We start from the raw sequence: 20386 nt of genomic DNA on the forward strand, positions 1-20386 counted from the left end.
GGAACCCTTCAATCAATTCACCTTGATTCAAGCGAGAATTTATGTCTAATAATTCTTTGAGACTCTTATTTTCAATTTGTAATAACTCCAAGGACACGACCATAGGGTGACTGGTGGCCATAAACATTGTTGTCACCATATCACCCTCCTCATAAACCCGAGAAAGTCCGTCAGCCGCCTGGTTATTGATTCCTGGCTTATATGCGATCTCAAAGTTAAAGCCCATGGGTTTTCGAATATATTGTTGGCTTATATGCGATCTCAAAGTTAAAGCCCATGGGTTTTCGAACATATTGTTGCTGGACTGGCGTTTGTATGACTTGTTGCATTATCTCTTTGATGCTTTTGTGATCGGTAAGGATTAAGAATCGTCTGCCAATAAGGTATTATCACTACTTATAAACCGCTTCAAAACTGTTTAAGATGCAACTAGATCAAGTTTATAAATTTCTAAAGACTATTTGCACACATTCAAACGATTTTTCAACAATTTTTGGTGATTTTAACAAAACTGTCTATCATTTCAGGAGTGATTTCGGACCGGTCTGTGAAGATGAACATTTTCACATTGGTTTGAGGCCATTAAAAATTTTAATAAAAATTATGAACAAAGTAGACTCATTTTTCCAAACTCCTAGAGTTTACAGATCTAAATTTCGACTTACGATGATTTTTTTATAATTTTTCTAAAAACAAGGACAAAAAAGTCAAAAACCAGAATTTTTTTTATAAGTTTAAAGATTGTAACCTCTTGAAAACACCCAGACATGATAGCTAGCACGTGCTTATATACTTGACTAGGTGTAAAACCCGTGTAATACAATGGTTGTGTAACAACGCAAATTTTCAAACAAATTTTTCATTTTAAAAATAAAGTATTTCCATTCAAAACAAGGCATAAATAATTTAAGTGTCATGTCAAATACAAATTGTCTAAATCCCAAGATCATAAAAACATCCTTCAGTGTGTATCGATCACGCCGGCGCCTTCCCACGGTCCTCTCTAGTACCTGAAACACATACATAACAACTGTAAGCATAAATGCTTAGTGAGTTCCCCAATATACAACTTACGCACATACGCCTTTCCAGGCCCTGACCTATCGGTCCATGTGCCTCAGGGGACTTCCGTCCCTGCTGGGTACACCTTCCGGTCCTACCCACGCCGACCTTCCGGTCCATCACACAACATATTGCCTTCCGGCCCATAACATATTGCCTTCCGGCCCATAATATAATCGCCTTCCGGCCCATGACATACATAGCACATATAACAAACAGCTTACCACATATAGCATACATATCACATATCATATCTGACCTTCCGGTCACACAGTCAAACCCTTCCGGGTACAGTATAGTGAGAAGACTCACCTCGTGAATGCTGAAAGCTAGCAAATCCTGAAATCACTCGTGCACAATCCGACGAGCTACAACCTCCCTATAACATCACATATCTCTCATTAACAGTTATATCTTCTAAGTGTGACTATCCCTAAGAAGTCAGACTTAGGTCAACTCTGGTCAACGGTCAACGGTCAACTCGACCGGACTCGGCGAGTGCCATGGCGACTCGGCGAGTCTAGACGTCCTCCAACTCTCTGAGATTCCCTATCTACTCGTCGAGTATCCTCCTTGACCCGACGAGTTACTCCTGGAAGAATCGCGGGGCCACCCCGACTCAACTCGCCGAGTCTGAAGAACAACTCGACGAGTCCCAGTTAATCTTCAAGCTACTCGCCGAGTCTGTTCATCGAACTCGGCGAGTCCATGCCATGCAACCGCTCAAACTGCATCCTAAGGTCAGAACTGCTTCGACCATTCCTAGGTCTGGCCTTCCTAGGCTGATCCATCACGTAAAGTCCTCATTTCAGTGCTCATGATACACCATATGATTCATAATTTACATTTTGACCTAAGGGATAAGGATTCCAATCCAAAACCTTCATCAATTCCCGAAATGAACAGACATGGGACATTCTGGACCTCCAAAGGTCCCAATACAGGGTTACAATCGATTAGGGGACTAGGGTAACATTCAATCTATTCACAAAAGGGTTCCATAACCCTAATTCCATAATCACATCAACATAGCAGATTTTACTCGAATTCTTACCTGGATGATGTATTCTCTGTGTCCCCAATCCTCAGAATGTGACTCCCTTGCTGTTCCTTTAGCCAATCCCTTCTCTTCCTTGCATAACAACTCTTCTATAATCAACAATGGCCTATAATCCTTGCTCCAGATGCACACAATCGATTTAGGGTTCTTCTCAGAAGGCTAAAATGAACAATGACGGCCAATGAGTCCTTTTTATACGTCCCAAACCTAAACGGTTAGGGTTTTCACTAAACAGCGTAGACTCGCCGAGTCCATATCTAGACTCGTCGAGTCCAGTCGCGATCCCGCGACCAAGTCTACGATCCTACTCGGCGAGTCTAGGCTCCAACTCGCCGAGTCCCCTCTTAAATCATCCCAAAAACATAATTTAACAATACCTGAGATTCCGGGCTGTTACAGGTTGATTAAGAAAAAAGATTAAATATCAAAATGTAAACAATTAAGTATTTCTAAAATAAAATTTAAAATAAAGAATGAAGAAAAGTATTAATTGAAATTTACTATTATATTTATTATATTTAATACTTTACATATATAAATAACAACACTATTTTGGTTTACGAGAAGATTTACTTCGTTAGTTTTATTAAAAGAAATTAAATTATATACTATTGGTTGCATACTATTCATTTTCTTCATGGTCTTAGGGTTTTAAGACCACAACACCTTTATCTACAGAAAATATAGGATTTTCCGGGGATAAAGTCTTTCCAAATACAAACAAATGATAATAAGGGACATGCATGCAATTATAAACGGTTTTGGAACGAGACTCACAAACTACTTTTTATAGAAAATATTGGATTTTCTGGAGTTTTACAACTTATTATAAGAGACGATATTACAAAGTTTTTCCTACAAACATGCTTAAGAACTCACCAACATTTTATGTTGACGCTTTTCAAAACGACTTGTATTCTCAGGAACTCAGTGAACATGTACTCGAGCCTTGGATCTGGATTATTTTATTACCTTTTGAGCAATCCTACTTTTGTATTCTTGTGTAATTGTTAAACAAGTACAATTTGTAAAATAATGAATGTCGGTACATTGTAATGTACGATGTTTGGTTGCTATGTTTCTTTCATATTCAATTGTTATGATACTACCTAATCACATCAACCGCCCCTGGACATTTCTGCCGTCCTGGTTCGAGACGTTAACATGATCTTCGATTCTGGTTTAGATTGTTTTGGCTAAAAATCAACTGATTTAAGATTCGATTTATGTGTCCGCACTGTTGCGCGGACACTTCGAAAAGTCATAACTTCCTGATACATAGTCAAATTTACGTGTTGGATTGGAAAACTGCATCCTCATATTAACTTGTACTCGCCGAGTTGGAGCTCCCCAACTTGCCAGATCCATGCACAAAACCCTAAAAATTCGATAATATAAATAATACTAGGAACAGGTGTTACATGGGCCACATTTTGGGCCTTCATTTATTGATTGGTTTTTGGGCCTTCAGAGTGTGTGTTTGGACCTTGGTTTTGGACCACGTTAGGTTAAAGGTAAAGTAGTCTTTTTTACCAATGCATGGACTTATGGTTATGTATTGGAACCCAATTATTAATTCGGTGTCGTTTTGATGTTAACAGTTCGGGAACCTGTCAACCAGCAGCTAGAGTTTTATCCGCGGGACTTCAGCAGTTTGAGGTTAGTCTCTTCACTATACCAGTGGGTCGAAGGCACCAAGGCCGACCCATTATGTATTATGTGATATGCTAGTGATTTTGTGCTATGTGCTTTCATAATTGATTATGTGGTATATGATATGCTAGTTGTCTTTGTGATTAATTGCATGGAAGACCTCGGGGGATTCCCGAGGCACTTAGGTGTATGATCTTAAAGGGTTTCCAAGGCAACCTAATTAAAGGCCTCAAGGGGGGGGGGGGGGGGGGGTTCCGGAGGCACTAGGGTTTAAGACCTTGGAGGGTTTCCATGGCATCCTTAGTTAAGACCATGTGGGGGCTCCCATGATATTTGGCTAAGACCATGTAGGGGTTCCCATGGAACCCGGTGTAAGACCCTCGAGGGTTTCCATGGCATCTTTATATGTTTTCATGTTTAGCTTATATGTTTTTATATATGGTTTGATTGGTAGTTAATGAAGACCATGTGGGGGTTCCCATGGCAGTGGGCCAAAACCCTGGAGGGTTTCCATGGCATCCAGAGTAAGACCCTGGAGGGTTTCCATGGCATCTGGAGTAAGACCCTGGAGGGTTTCCAGGGCATCCCTATATGTTTATATGCATGACTTGTGTAGTTGATACGGTTTATGTTATTATATGTGTAAGTCCTCGGAGGGTTTCCATGGTTTCCTTATATGTTGATATGCATGGCTTATGTGATTGATAAGACCAATGTGATACATATGCTTTATGAGGTTATGTGGATTTTGTGGATTATATGGGGTATGCTCTGCGGAACTCAATAAGCTTCGTGCTTACAGTTTTGTTTATGGTTTCAGGTATCATTGGTTTGAAATAAGGGCTCGGCTTGATCGCAATGCACACCCGTGTTTTCCGCAAGATGTGATTTTGGGATGAACTCTTATAAATGTTTTAATTAGCAATGGTTTTGGATTGTTCGGGTTAAATAATATCTGTGTTTTGATTATAACAAAAAGTGTAACACCCCTATTCTCTGGTATTAAATTGTGATTATATATTTTCGTGATTTCGAGGTTTACTTGATGATTTGATTTCCCTGACTCGTCGAGTAGCAGCGGGTTGGTCCACGTGTTTAAGTGGCCTACTTGCCGAGTCCAAGAAGGGACTCGACGAGTAGGAGCTGGTGGATGAAACCATAATTTCTGGGGTTTTGCACCCTATTTAAGGGATCATTAGCCTCCTTTAGCCTCCTTGCATTCCCTTGAGAGCTCAACAAAACCCTAACACATGTGTGTGTGCTCCATTTGTGTGTTTTAAGCTTTGGAAGAGGATTTTTGGTGAGAAGAGCTTGGAGAACAAGTGGTTGGAAGCAAGGAACGTGTGGTAATCAGAAATCTACCTCAGTTAGCATCAAGTGAAGGTATCAAGTCGTTATCTTGACCTCATTTCCTTATAGATCTCAATGGGTGAAGTTTTGGGCTTTTCTAGCATATTAGGAAGCTTTCTTGTGTATGAGCTAAGATCTGAAGTTGCAACTTCAGATCTGAGCTCTCTTGGGTCTGTAAGTCCATAAAGCTTCCAACTTTTGCAACTCTGAGACTCTCCTTAGGAGTAAAACTCCACCATAAGCTTGGATTTTTCATTTAGAGTCTTTAGAGCCTTGCATACATGTAGAGGGACTCATTAAGTTGCATGGTCAACTCGGAGAGTCCGATGAAGATTGTCGTGGGCTTGGCGAGCCAGTAGAGTGACTTGGCGAGTCAGCTAGGGTTTTCTTGACCTTTCGACATGCATGAACTCAGCAGGTTGCAGGGAAACTTGACGAGTTGGCTAAGGATTTTACGGCCGTAAACGATAGTAAATCGATGAGTCACTTAAGTGACTCGGTGAGCTGACGAGTTATGCAAGGAACTCGGTGAGTGGCCAATTGTACTCGACATGTTGAGGTCAACATGGACTGTTGACCTTGACCGTTGACTTTGAATTTGAACAAGGGTTGACCAATTGACTTTTGGGGCATTTTGGGAGGTTGGTAATTTTCAAGTATGGTTCTATGGTGAATATAGATGGTGGAGTTTATACCGGTCATCCGAGAGTTTGAGCTTATCTTTCAAGTCGACTGTTGCGAGGTGAGTTATCCTCACTATCGATAGGGACTAAGGCACCAAGGCTGACCATTTATGGATTGTATCCGGTTATGGAATGATATGTTTATTTGTTTGCATCCTGGTACTTAGGATGGTGATATGATTATACTTAGTGACCTAGTTAGGTCGGTGTCCTGGTTATAAGATGATGCTATGTTAGTGATCAGTTAGGTATGTATCCCGGTTTTTGGGATGTTGCTATGATTAGTGATCTGTTAGATCGCTTTGATTGTTATATGATATGAGCTAACGTATGATATTTATGTGTACATGTTTGTTTTATTGGGGGTTGGGTTGAGGCAGTCCTGTATTGTGCTTTAGGCCAACATACCTGACGAGCCGCCCGGATAGGCTGTAGACCCTACGAGGTGGTCCAGTTAGGCTGAAGGCTCATTATGCATGCTATTTTATATTTGTTGATATGATATGACTATGGTTATATGAGGATGGTATTTTAGGGGTAGCTCACTAAGCTTTCGGGCTTAGAGTTTCAGTTTGTTGTTTCAGGTACTTCTGCTGATCGCGGGAAGGCGGATGCATGATCGTACTGCTCCTCCTGCTGTTATGATTTTATTATTTGATATTGGGATGCTCTGGTATTTATTATTTTGAAAACAAACTATGTAAAGTTAAATGGTTTTAAGTGTTTTGAAAAAGTTTAAATTTGGCATGATTTTTTGTGGGTGTTTCAAAAAGGAAATATTTACCCTTGCTTTTTGGCTCATTACAACGGCTATGAATTTAAATATAAATTACAATATAATAATATAGAGTGTAATTTAACTTATAGAGATTACCTAGACAAAAGTACGGAAATTGCACTGACATAGATTCTACTCGAAGGCTACTACTTGTCAGGCACTTAGGGGTTACAGGGCTTGGCCAGTATACTAGAAACTAAGGAAATTCAGATCTAATAAATAAAGAACTCAATGGATTAACCTATAGGGGTGGGATATGAGAAGCATATACATTTATAGCCGAAAAAAGATATGCATCTCACACACTCTATCGGGGCGCACTGTGCATATGTTCAGGGTTCTAATGTTTGGTTCTCTGAGTGGTGCGACGTGTCGAGATCTGGGTGGATATCATGCACGCCGCTCATCTTGTAAAGAGATCTACAACTTTTATTTATACTCCGTCGACTAATTTTGATGTTATTTTAAAAGTTATGTTTTTAACATGCTGAAACTGTTAAATTCCGTTAATAATTCATAAGTTTCTCATCCGACGTTCATTATTGACTGTCTTTATTTATATCAACAGACTCCTATTAACGTCATTTTCGATTTTGGTTTAGACTGTTTTGGCTAAAAATCAACTGATTTAAGATTCGATTTCTGTGTCCGCACTGTTGCGCTGACACTTTGAAAAATCATAACTTCCTCATACATAGTCAGATTTAGCGTTCTCTATATGCGTGCTCCTGGTTTTACGATTACTACAACTAACGTTTTGATTGCTCAGGCTAATAAACAATCTATCAAAAATTTAATTTTTTTTACAGCACTCGTTCCTGTATTAGGTGATCGCAAATCTTCAAAGAAGAATAACTTATAATCATGAGAAGTCGGATTTCAACGCTCGTTATACGTATGGAATCATTTTCATATACACTATAGATTTAGTTAAGGTTATTTATCCTAACTAACGTTCTATAAAAAAACATTTTTAACTTTATTATATCTTAATTGACTAACCCAAATCTCCATGACTTGAATGATTCCTTGGAGATGAAGAACGGAGTTCGATTTCTTAAAATTAGAGTGGAGTTCGATGGCACAGTAGATGTCTTTTTTTTAGTATTCGATCACAATACGAACGAACGAGGAGTAGGAGACGTTCTTAAATGTATTTTCACATTTTGCCCTAAAGTAACTAAGATTGGGAATTTGAAAAAAAAAACATGTTAGTTACTTTGCAATATTCATTATACTTGTAATAAGGTATTAAGTGTCCTATCCTATCCGTTCGGCTAACGACCCTCCACCAATCAAGCAAGTGGTGGGTGTGAGTGTACACCCATTAAGTGTCATTTTATAGGCAGCAACCTTATACCTACCATATAGATCGGCTTCGTGAATGAGGCCTATTAGCGATAAGATTATTACCATACATATATATATATATATATATATATATATATATATATATATATATATATATATATATAGATATATATACACACACACATATATATATATATATATATATATATATATATATATATATATATATATATGTATATTAATCTTCTAATAATATAATTGTATAGGGTTGAATTTTAAACTTGTAAAACTCTAAGGGTTTGAAATTTAAATTACTTAAAATTAAACTTTTAATCATAAAATTTAAATTTTAAAACTTGAGGACAAGTTTTCAACTTTTCAAAACAAAAGGGATCAAATAACAAATAAGTTAAATTAAACAATTAATTTCATAATTATCTATATTTGACTTAATCCAATTTTAGTTATAAGATAATTACCAAATAATATAAATAATCCATCTTTATCATATAAATAAACTATTATTCAAAAGATTTGAAATTATCTATTGTTTTGGCATGGATAATCATTCAATTACAATAAAATTTGGATCTTATCTTCAAAAAATGATTTAGGCATTAATCCCATGACAAAACAGCAACAAAATCCCAAAATATCATCTGCCAGACGCACAGACTCACCGAGTCGGGCCAACTCGCCGAGTCCAGATACTGAGTCGCCGAGTTGAGTCGGGCAGAGGAAAAAAATGATTTTCAGCTACCAAACAGTTAAAGCATCAAATACAACTGAAACCAATCAAGGCTCTGATACCACTAACGGGTTTTATGCATAAGAACAATCCTACGTGCTCAAACAAACCCTAATGCTTGGATCTAGGTTTCTCTATTGTACATGCAATGAATCCAAGACTTATAAACCCTAATCTAGCATACATATATCAAAGACTAACATATAGAATCAGATCTAGATGTTTAACTCTTCAATGGAAGCTTGATTCTTCTTTCTTGGAGCTTAGAGTCACAATTGTAACTCCTCTAATGGCTTACAAACGCCACAAGCAAGAAGGCAACTATATGAGAGAGGTGGGAGGATGCTAAATTTCGCCCTCGGGTTTCCTTGGAAGCAAGTGGTCGAATTTGGGAGTTAGGGGTCCCTATTTATACTGTTGGATGCTAGGGTTTCGGTCAAAACCCTAATGGATAAGTTAGCCATCAAGCAGCCTAAGGAACCTTCTAGAATAGGGCCCTTGGATGAAAATATGATGATCCTTCATCATAATTTCATTCCCCCTTAGTCCATTAGGTTTCCTTAGCCCAAAAACTTAACTATCATACATTTGACAGTTTATACCCCTTTATTTACTTAATCTCTTTCAGTCACCAAACTAAGAGTAAATTACACGAATGGTCCCTATGGTTTGGGATAATTTGCACGTTTGGTCCCTAAATTATTTTTTTAACTTGGAAGGTCCCTACTGTTTGTTATTGATACACATTTGGTCCCTATTGTTTATTTTTGTTACGCATTTGATCCCTATCTTACATAAAAAGACAATTATTTAAATAGAGAAAAATGATAGCGTAGGTAAGGTATGGAGATGAGGTGAGATTGGGGTGTGTTTCTTTAAATAAATTAAAAAATCAAGGGAAAAATAGACTTTTTATGTAAGACAGGGACCAAACGTGTAATAAAAACAAACAGTAAGGACCTTCTGAGTTAGAAAAATAAGTTAGGGACCAAACGCGCAAATTACCCTAAACCATAGGGACCATTCATGTAATTTACCCCCATATTAATTCCTAATTAATTTATGACCAATATTAATTAAATAATATGATTTCTCTTTTAATATATTAATCTTATAATATATTAATAAATCATAATATCCTCTCTCTCCTTAAATTACCTTGTCAAGTTGCTCTGCTGAAGGCAACCCAAAAGGACCATGCACAACCGGGTCTAGTACATACCAAATATAGTTACGGACTTTGACACAAATCCAACATATTCTAGCAAGGAACGAGGAGAGGGTCATAGATCTGCTACTATTTCTTTTTATAGTTTATTTTAGCATATATCATTCATAATTTAGATAATTTCCATGCATATTTTCCTTTTTGTTATTGTATGGCCTATTTCGGGTACTTTCTAGTTTTGTGAGCTTTATTGCAGATTTCATAGAGATTAGTAGAGCGGTGTAACAACCCGAAGTTGTTCATCGCTGAAAACCCATTCTACCCGTATAACTCGTCGGAAATCGAAATGTCCCGATATCGTTTTTGGGTTTAGTTAGTAAAATTTATATGTTTATTTTAACTCAATGAGTGTCCAATACATTTAGGAACTCAAGAAATCAGCCCAAAAACATTGTTACATCAGTTTTAGAAACGTCCCCGCCGGGTGACGGAAACTCAATCGGGTGCGACCTAAAGCTTCGTTTAAGGCCGGTATCGGGTAGAATTCCACCGTGTCCAAGTTTTAGGAACTATATAAACATGTTTAACCTCTCATTTGAAGCTTTTTCCTTCTCTCTCTACTCTCTCTCTAACCTCTCTCCTATATCCAAAGATTAAGGGTCCAAAACTCAATTTTAAGGCCTCAAATCCTTAAGGTACCTTCCTAGCCTTAATCTATAGCATGTTTAGCTTCCAAATTTGACATTTAATCATGAAATGGGACTACATATGTGAGTTTACGGCCCAGGAGGCTGTCTAGGCCGTAAACACCATTTTGAAGGGTTTTAAGCCCTTAAACTCCTTCCTAAACTCATTTGGACTTTAGATATGGCTAAGGGACTTCAAGATATGGACTTAGAACATTTAAAACTTTTATTTTGAGTCATTTGAAGGAGTTTACGGCCAAGGCATAAGCTTGGGCCGTAAACTCATGTAAATGGGGTTTTTCATGCCCTTAAACCCTTCCAAATCACTACTATGGCTTAGATATGAATTATAGGACATTGGTTTTAGCATTTGGACACTTGAAACATGACTTTTGAGGGACTTATATGAGTTTACGGCCAAGGTGTGTGCTTGGGCCGTAAACTCCCCAAAACAAGGCATAAATTCAATTCTAAGGTGTTAGAAAGCCATCCAACACCACCAAAAGCCTTGGAATAAATCAAAGGACCAACAAAAAATAGTTTAAGGACCTTAAACACATCATTTGTGGGATTTCTAAGAGTTTACGGCCAAGGCTTGTTCTTGGGCCGTAAACTCCATGATTCATGGTGTTAGAATGCTAACTAAACACCCCTAAAGCCTTTAGATAAATTTTAGAAGCCCTTCTATGCAAGTTTTAGACCTTGAAACACCTTGTAGCACCATATAGTAGAGTTTACGGCCATGAGAGGGGTCTCATGGGCCGTAAACTCCATAAATCCCTCATATGTCCCATACAAACTCATGTTAGGCCTTGAAATAATTCTATTAATCACATGTGATTTGTTCTAGCTCCATTTAACACCATTTTCTTGGAAAAATAGGAGTTTACGGCCATGGAGCCATGCTAGGCCATAAACTCCCATAAGTGGGTCTATTTTATGTTTTAAAACCATTCCAAGTCCCTAAACCAAGTCTAGAAATTATCCCCTAAGTGTTTGAAGTCATTTAGCACCTTAAACCACACCCACCATGAGTTTACGGCCGTAAACTCATGGGGAATGGGTGTTTTAGACCAAAAAATCTTCTATTAGTTTACTCATGGGGAGTAAACTCAAGTCCCAAGTCCCTAGTGTCATTTCACGTCCTTAAACGCCACCCGGGTCCCTCCAAACACTTGTATCGGAGTGTTTTCGCGACTTGAAGCAAGTGTCCCTAACAAATAGCTAATCTAAGTCCTAATTAGATACAAATGTGTATCTTTAAATTATACTTAGGAACCTCGCGCATTTACAAGCCCCGGACTAAAGTTTAGCATCCGAAATCGTCACGTTTCTCGTCCGGTGAGTTCATACCCCTACCCTTTTTCACTGTTTTTAACTGTTTTCAGGGGGAATACAAGCAAAAGTACAAGTGTTTCTTGTACTTAAACTGATTTACAATTTAATGATTTTAGTTTCTAAATGTCATGATTTCCAAAGATTATGATAACTGATGTTTCGAATTGCAGGTTAATTATAGATTTCTTTCGAAAAGTGTTTTGATCTACATTATCTTTTGTAAAAGAAATCATACTAATTATAACAAATATAACTAATAGGATAGAACGAATGCGAATACGGATATAACTAGGTACAAATACGAATAACGAATTCGAATACTAATAGGAGTACGAATACGAATACTAATACGAATACTAATACGAATACGAATGTAATTTAGAACGAATATGTCTATGAATACGAATATGTCTATGAATACGAATACATCTACGAATACGAATACGCCTACGAATACGAATGCGTCTACGAATACGAAATAATGCCTTTGGTTGACACTAAGACTTCGAATATATAGTTAATGTACTCCTTGAGTGTCACCAGAGTTTCGAATTTATTACGAAAATACTCCTCTGGACCTCTACTGAGTTTCGAATATATCCGCCTCAGAATGTCGACAGAGCTTCGAAATTACAACTAAGTTAGTAGATTATAGTCATCCGATCGTAGAATAACTAAGGAAGTAGAACACATAATTAATACTACTTACATAGTAATTACTGGTATTTCGAAATCAGACTTAAGAACAAAACACCACACATAGGAAAATATGGGATTTTCCTGGGATAGCATTAAAATCATTAACGAACCTAGATACGAATAGACAACTCAACATATAGGAAAATATGGGATTTTCCTGGGTAACACAACAGCACATAATCGAATAAAGAAACAAACGAATAACTATAACTATAAGGAAAATATGGGATTTTCCTGGAATGTCATAACCAACCGTTTTCGAAATTGTATCAAGGGATAACTAAACTGTTTTTAATAAGAAAATATGGGATTTTCTTCATCATCAACTTTTCTCGAATGTAAAGGAACTTGTCTTTTCAAAACTAAACTGCTTATGAACTCACCAGCTTTATGCTGATTTTCAAACTGCTTGTATTCTCAGGTCAACGTTAGACAGGTACATTGCAACCTTTTGGATAAGACGGAGCATCCCGAAGACTCGTCTTTACTTTTGTCTATATTACGTATGTATAATACATGTACAACTTTACCTTCAATCAGATGTAAACAATATTATGTAATGTAATGTTTTGTGATTACTGCTTTACTATGTGCATTGGATTTGATACTCAACGTGGAGTCAACCCCGGAAATGTTTCCGCCTTTGGTTTTCGGGGTGTGACAGATTGGTATCAGAGCCCTTGTTTATAGTGAACTGGTATACCAAAGCTTACATGGTATAAGACTATAAACATTAAAGGGCCTAAGTGCTCTGAACTAAAAGTATCCTATAATATATAAGTATTTTCAAAAAGTATTTAAGTATGCCGAGCCATTGAAATCCGTAACTATAAGTAGAACAAAACATAAGTAAATGGGTGTTGTACGCTGCAGTTAAACCTAGGCAGTTATGTAGTCGTGTCTAGGGTCAATATAGCCTGGCCAACTATATTCATTCGAGACACGACCAACATGTGCTTGGGAGTGACTGTAGTATGCGGCATACCTAAAACTTACCTAATATCCCAAACAACGAATCGTCGCTGCAGCGAACCATGAAATACTATGGGAGTATTTCTCGAGCCGATCCTTTGCAGAAATCTTCGTATACGCGTTATTCCTTGATTATTCCTCTAGCGATAAAATGTTCTATCTTGATAACTCCTTTCTGCTTTATCGCTTTGTATGATGTTATATTTGCTCTGATGAGATATCTCCTGTCCCATATCTCTCGATTCAATTCAGAGGACTTATGATCCTCTCTTTCCTAATCTTTTTAGATCAAGATGCCTCCAAGAAAGAGACCCAGCTCAACGAACAACAACAATCCTCCTCCGCCACCACCTCCTATTCAAATCGATTTGGAAACACTTCAGGCAACCATTTCCGCTACTATATCAGCTCTCTTACCTCAACTGAACTCTAGGGGTTCGGGAGGTGAAACCCAAAACCCAGATGATAGCCAGGGACACCAAAAAGGGGGTTCCTATAAAGACTTCATGAACGCAAAACCGACATTCTTCGATGGCACAGGAGTTGTCATTGCCTTAACCCGATGGTTCGATAGAATCGAATCAATCTTTGAGATATGTGGCTGTTTGGAGTCTGATAGAGTCAAGTTTGCTGCCTGCACTCTCCTCGATAAAGCTTTGACTTGGTGGAACGGCCGAGTCAAATCCCTGACCTGATCGGTAGCTAATGCTATGGGATGGGAAGTAATGAAGGAACTCCTACGTGCGGAGTATTGCCCTCGGGGTGAAATCCAGAAGCTGGAAAACGAGCTATGGAACCTGAAGATGAAAGGTTCCGATATCGCCTCTTACACTTCAAGGTTTGATGACCTGGCACTCCTTTGTCCGGGAATGGTTACCCCGGAAAGCAAAAAGATAGAAAGATTCATCTGGGGATTAACCCAGCCAACAAAGGGGAACGTTATAGCAGCAAAGCCAGATACCTACGACAGTGCAAAGTGTCTGGCTCAAACTTTGATCGATCACAGTGATGTGCAGGAAGAAGCTGACACCACCCCCAAGCCCACAGAAAAGAGTGGTGAGAAAAGAAAGTTTTGGAAGAAGAAGAAGAAGAGTCAATCTTCCCCAGAACTCTCAAAGAAACAACAAATAGTGGCAGTCCACGCTGCTACAATCCCTGCTGTCGTTTCTGTTGTCAATTCCACATCTCAAGCACCTGTCACCGGATATGCCGGTATCCTCCCATGGTGTAACCATTCCAGCTACCACCATCGCATCCCTGGCCCTTGTCGTGCAAAGTTTTGTAGAAGTTGTGGCCAGGAAGGTCACCTCGCACGAACCTGCAAAACCCCAACCCCGTCAACTAGTCAGGCTTCCGGAGCAGGTATCGGTCAAACCTGCTACAGTTGTGGAGAGGTCGGACACTATAAGTGAAACTGTCCGAAGACAGTAACATCTGGCAACACCGGGAGAGTCCTAACCATGGGACAAGAGAGGACAGCCGCCGATCCCACCGTTGCTACAGGTATACTTCTCTTTGATAAATCTCGTGGTTGTGATCCTTCTCGATTTTAATGTGGTAAAATTTTCTAAATCCTTTGTCAATAATCGAAACATGCACCGTCAAGATAACTAATCAATGAGATAGAGAAACGGGAAGTAACAGTTCTTTCCTCTCAATGTCTACCCCGAAGGATTCCCGGGAGTTTCTTTCGAACGTCTAGTTTAGTCTCACATCTGACCCTCCGAGATCTTTGTAGAAATCGATTCTATAACCCTTAGATTTCGGATACCCTTAGAGCTTGATAACATCTATCTAGATCACCACGTCTCAAATCCTTAGAAGCGTCTGCCCAACGAAACCCTAGTGATTCCTTGAGGAAACCGAAGTCGTCCAGGGTTGAAACCTCCATGAGAAAACAGATTGCTATCGTAGATTGAGAGAGAGTCAATGTGCAAGACAAGGACACGTCCCGCTAATGAGAATTCGTAGAACGCCCAGCAGAGACCTGATTCCACTTGAGAAAGTGAAGATCCGATGCAACAAATCCATTCGTATCCCATTCCAATCCATGATCTGTATCTTATTCTTTGAATTTCGGGACGAAATTCCCTCTAACGGGGGGATAATGTAACAACCCGAAGTTGTTCATCGCCGAAAACCCATTCTACACATATAACTCGTTGGAAATCGAAATGTCCCGATATCGTTTTTGGGTTTAGTTAGTAAAATTTATATGTTTATTTTAACTCAATGAGTGTCCAATCCATTTAGGAACTCAAGAAATCAGCCCAAAAACATTGTTACATAAGTTTTAGAAACGTCCCCGCCGGGTGACGGAAACTCAATCGGGTGCGACCTAAAGCTTCGTTTAAGGCCGGTATCGGCTAGAATTCCACCGTGTCCAAGTTTTAGGAACTATATAAACATGTTTAACCTCTCATTTGAAGCTTTTTCCTTCTCTCTCTACTCTCCCTCTAACCTCTCCTAAATCCAAAGATTAAGGGTCCAAAACTCAATTTTAAGGCCTCAAATCCTTAAGGTACCTTCCTAGCCTTAATCTATAGCATGTTTGGCTTCCAAATTTGACATTTAGTCATGAAATGGGACTACATATGTGAGTTTACGGCCCAGGAGGCTGCCTAGGCCGTAAACACCATTTTGAAGGGTTTTAAGCCCTTAAACTCCTTCCTAAACTCATTTGGACTTTAGATATGGCTAAGGGACTTCAAGATATGGACTTAGAACATTTAAAACTTTTATTTTGAGTCATTTGAAGGAGTTTACGGCCAAGGCATAAGCTTGGGCCGTAAACTCATGTAAATGGGGTTTTTCATGCCCTTAAACCCTTCCAAATCACTACTATGGCTTAGATATGAATTATAGGACATTGGTTTTAGCATTTGGACACTTGAAACATGACTTTTGAGGGACTTATATGAGTTTACGGCCAAGGTGTGTGCTTGGGCCGTAAACTCCCCAAAACAAGGCATAAATTCAATTCTAAGGTGTTAGAAAGCCATCCAACACCACCAAAAGCCTTGGAATAAATCAAAGGACCAACAAAAAAATAGTTTAAGGGCCTTAAACACATCATTTGTGGGATTTCTAAGAGTTTACGGCCAAGGCTTGTTCTTGGGCCGTAAACTCCATGATTCATGGTGTTAGAATGCTAACTAAACACCCCTAAAGCCTTTAGATAAATTTTAGAAGCCCTTCTATGCAAGTTTTAGACCTTGAAACACCTTGTAGCACCATATAGTAGAGTTTACGGCCATGAGAGGGGTCTCATGGGCCGTAAACTCCATAAATCCCTCATATGTCCCATACAAACTCATGTTAGGCCTTGAAATAATTCTATTAATCACATGTGATTTGTTCTAGCTCCATTTAACACCATTTTCTTGGAAAAATAGGAGTTTACGGCCATGGAGCCATGCTAGGCCGTAAACTCCCATAAGTGGGTCTATTTTATGTTTTAAAACCATTCCAAGTCCCTAAACCAAGTCTAGAAATTATCCCCTAAGTGTTTGAAGTCATTTAGCACCTTAAACCACACCCACCATGAGTTTACGGCCGTAAACTCATGGGGAATGGGTGTTTTAGACCAAAAACTCTTCTATTAGTTTACTCATGGGGAGTAAACTCAAGTCCCAAGTCCCTAGTGTCATTTCACGTCCTTAAACGCCACCCGGGTCCCTCCAAACACTTGTATCGGAGTGTTTTCGCGACTTGAAGCAAGTGTCCCTAACAAATAGCTAATCTAAGTCCTAATTAGATACAAATGTGTATCTTTAAATTATACTTAGGAACCTCGCGCATTTACAAGCCCCGGACTAAAGTTTAGCATCCGAAATCGTCACGTTTCTCGTCCGGTGAGTTCATACCCCTACCCTTTTTCACTGTTTTTAACTGTTTTCAGGGGGAATACAAGCAAAAGTAAAAGTGTTTCTTGTACTTAAACTGATTTACAATTTAATGATTTTAGTTTCTAAATGTCATGATTTCCAAAGATTATGATAACTGATGTTTCGAATTGCAGGTTAATTATAGATTTCTTTCGAAAAGTGTTTTGATCTACATTATCTTTTGTAAAAGAAATCATACTAATTATAACAAATATAACTAATAGGATAGAACGAATGCGAATACGGATATAACTAGGTACAAATACGAATAACGAATTCGAATACTAATAGGAGTACGAATACGAATACTAATACGAATACGAATGTAATTTAGAACGAATATGTCTACGAATACGAATATGTCTATGAATACGAATACATCTACGAATACGAATACGCCTACGAATACGAATGCGTCTACGAATACGAAATAACGCCTTTGGTTGACACTAAGACTTCGAATATATAGTTAATGTACTCCTTGAGTGTCACCAGAGTTTCGAATTTATTACGAAAATACTCCTCTGGACCTCAACTGAGTTTCGAATATATCCGCCTCAGAATGTCGACAGAGCTTCGAAATTACAACTAAGTTAGTAGATTATAGTCATCCGATCGTAGAATAACTAAGGAAGTAGAACACATAATTAATACTACTTACATAGTAATTACTGGTATTTCGAAATCAGACTTAAGAACAAAACACCACACATAGGAAAATATGGGATTTTCCTGGGATAGCATTAAAATCATTAACGAACCTAGATACGAATAGACAACTCAACATATAGGAAAATATGGGATTTTCCTGGGTAACACAACAGCACATAATCGAATAAAGAAACAAACGAATAACTATAACTATAAGGAAAATATGGGATTTTCCTGGAATGTCATAACCAACCGTTTTCGAAATTGTATCAAGGGATAACTAAACTGTTTTTAATAAGAAAATATGGGATTTTCTTCATCATCAACTTTTCTCGAATGTAAAGGAACTTGTCTTTTCAAAACTAAACTGCTTATGAACTCACCAGCTTTATGCTGATTTTCAAACTGCTTGTATTCTCAGGTCAACGTTAGACAGGTACATTGCAACCTTTTGGATAAGACGGAGCATCCCGAAGACTCGTCTTTACTTTTGTCTATATTACGTATGTATAATACATGTACAACTTTACCTTCAATCAGATGTAAACAATATTATGTAATGTAATGTTTTGTGATTACTGCTTTACTATGTGCATTGGATTTGATACTCAACGTGGAGTCAACCCCGGAAATGTTTCCGCCTTTGGTTTTCGGGGTGTGACAAGCGGGAATGTTCGGGACATATGGAAAGCGATTGGACTTAGAGGACGTCGAGAATTATAGGCTTGGTGATAATGGAGTTGATGCATTGAGCGGGCATGATGATTATTTGAAGGCTTAGAGAAAAAGAAATTTGAATTTGCAAGAACCAGAAGAATATTCGAGCATGTGGAGATAATTAACCGGGTGAGTTTACGAGCTATGGGTGATTTGGAAAAGTCATCTTGGGCTTAAATTGAAGAAAAGATAAAGAATATTGGGTTACAAGCTTAGTGGATTCATTCTGGGCAAGTGGGCTTAGTCGTTAGAGGCCCAAATCACAAAAGAGCCCAAGTTACACAAGAACCCAGCTCAGCAAGTGGACTACCTTCGCAACAGCACGCGGGTCGCACAACCCTCTGCAGGGGCAATTCTGGAAATTCTTGTTTTGAGCTATATGAGGAAGTTTGGTGTGCCACGTTTATATACTCTTGGACATCCGATTTTTAAAGATTCTCTCTGGAGTTTTGAAGAATTTTGAAGGCCAAGTACACCTCAAGAACATCATCTTTTTACCTCTTGATTCTTGCTTAATGTTTGGTACAGTCTTCTCTAACTTTGTTTCTTTGAGTTTGGCCATGCTTGGCTAAACTAATCTTGGTTGACTTTTGTTGAATCCTTTGAACTTTTGTTGAATGTTGAAGAATCCATGAACATGTTGTTAAAACTTTATGGGAATGTTTTGTGTTTTAACATCTTATCACTACTTGTATGTTTTAGTTCATGAGTTTAAATGTGTTTGTGGTGATTAGTTGGCTAATTTCTTGATTTAGTAAAGGATCCTCAAATTAGCAAGCAACAAATGATTTTTGTTTTGTTTTTGCTTCACACAATCATAAAATCATTTCCTCCAACATGATGGTGAAAGCATGTGACCCCTCTTAGATTTGGTGACTTTGTGGTTCTTAATGCTAGTTGACTTTCACTAATTACATGCTTAATGGAAATTGTGACTTTAACTAAGGAAATTGTTATGAGCTTCTCTAACCATTTTAACAGCTAAGAAAAGTCTAGGTAATCTCAAGCTTCTTGGATTACTATAGCCAAATTAAGGATTTAAATCAAAGTATTGCACCATTGGATTCTAATGATATGTTCATCAAAAGTCAAAGTAAGGAAACTTTAAGTCAACCATCTCTCCCTTATTGATTTTACATCAAACTCTTATTTTTGTTGCAATTGTCTATTTAAATCATAGTTAATTCTAGTTTGTTTCAAGTATTTCAAAAAATCAAAACCCCCATTTTTAATTTATTGTCATTTTCCAAGTATTTTTAGAAAGAGATTTTTTATAGAGTTATCAAATTGAACCAATCTCCGTGGATTCGATCCCTTTACCACTGTACACTATTTTAGTATGTAATAATTAGGGTTATTAATTTTGTTGGACTCGAAAACCACCATCCACCCTAGTCAAAGTCAAGGTCAACAGTCCATGTTCCTCCTGAGTTCATTCTACTGAATCTCGAGCCAACTTGCTGACTCATCAAGTTCATCAAATGTCCAGAAGACCTAAAGTTCATTCAGTCCAAAACCCTAGTCCTTCACTACACTTAATCATAAAATCAAAAACGGCAAACCCTACCTCGACTCGTCGAGTCAACTAAGGGACTCGACGATTTCCTTTAGTCCCTTTCATGT

Source organism: Lactuca sativa, chromosome 9 (assembly GCF_002870075.4).
Source record: "Lactuca sativa cultivar Salinas chromosome 9, Lsat_Salinas_v11, whole genome shotgun sequence".
Classification (NCBI taxonomy): domain Eukaryota; kingdom Viridiplantae; phylum Streptophyta; class Magnoliopsida; order Asterales; family Asteraceae; genus Lactuca; species Lactuca sativa.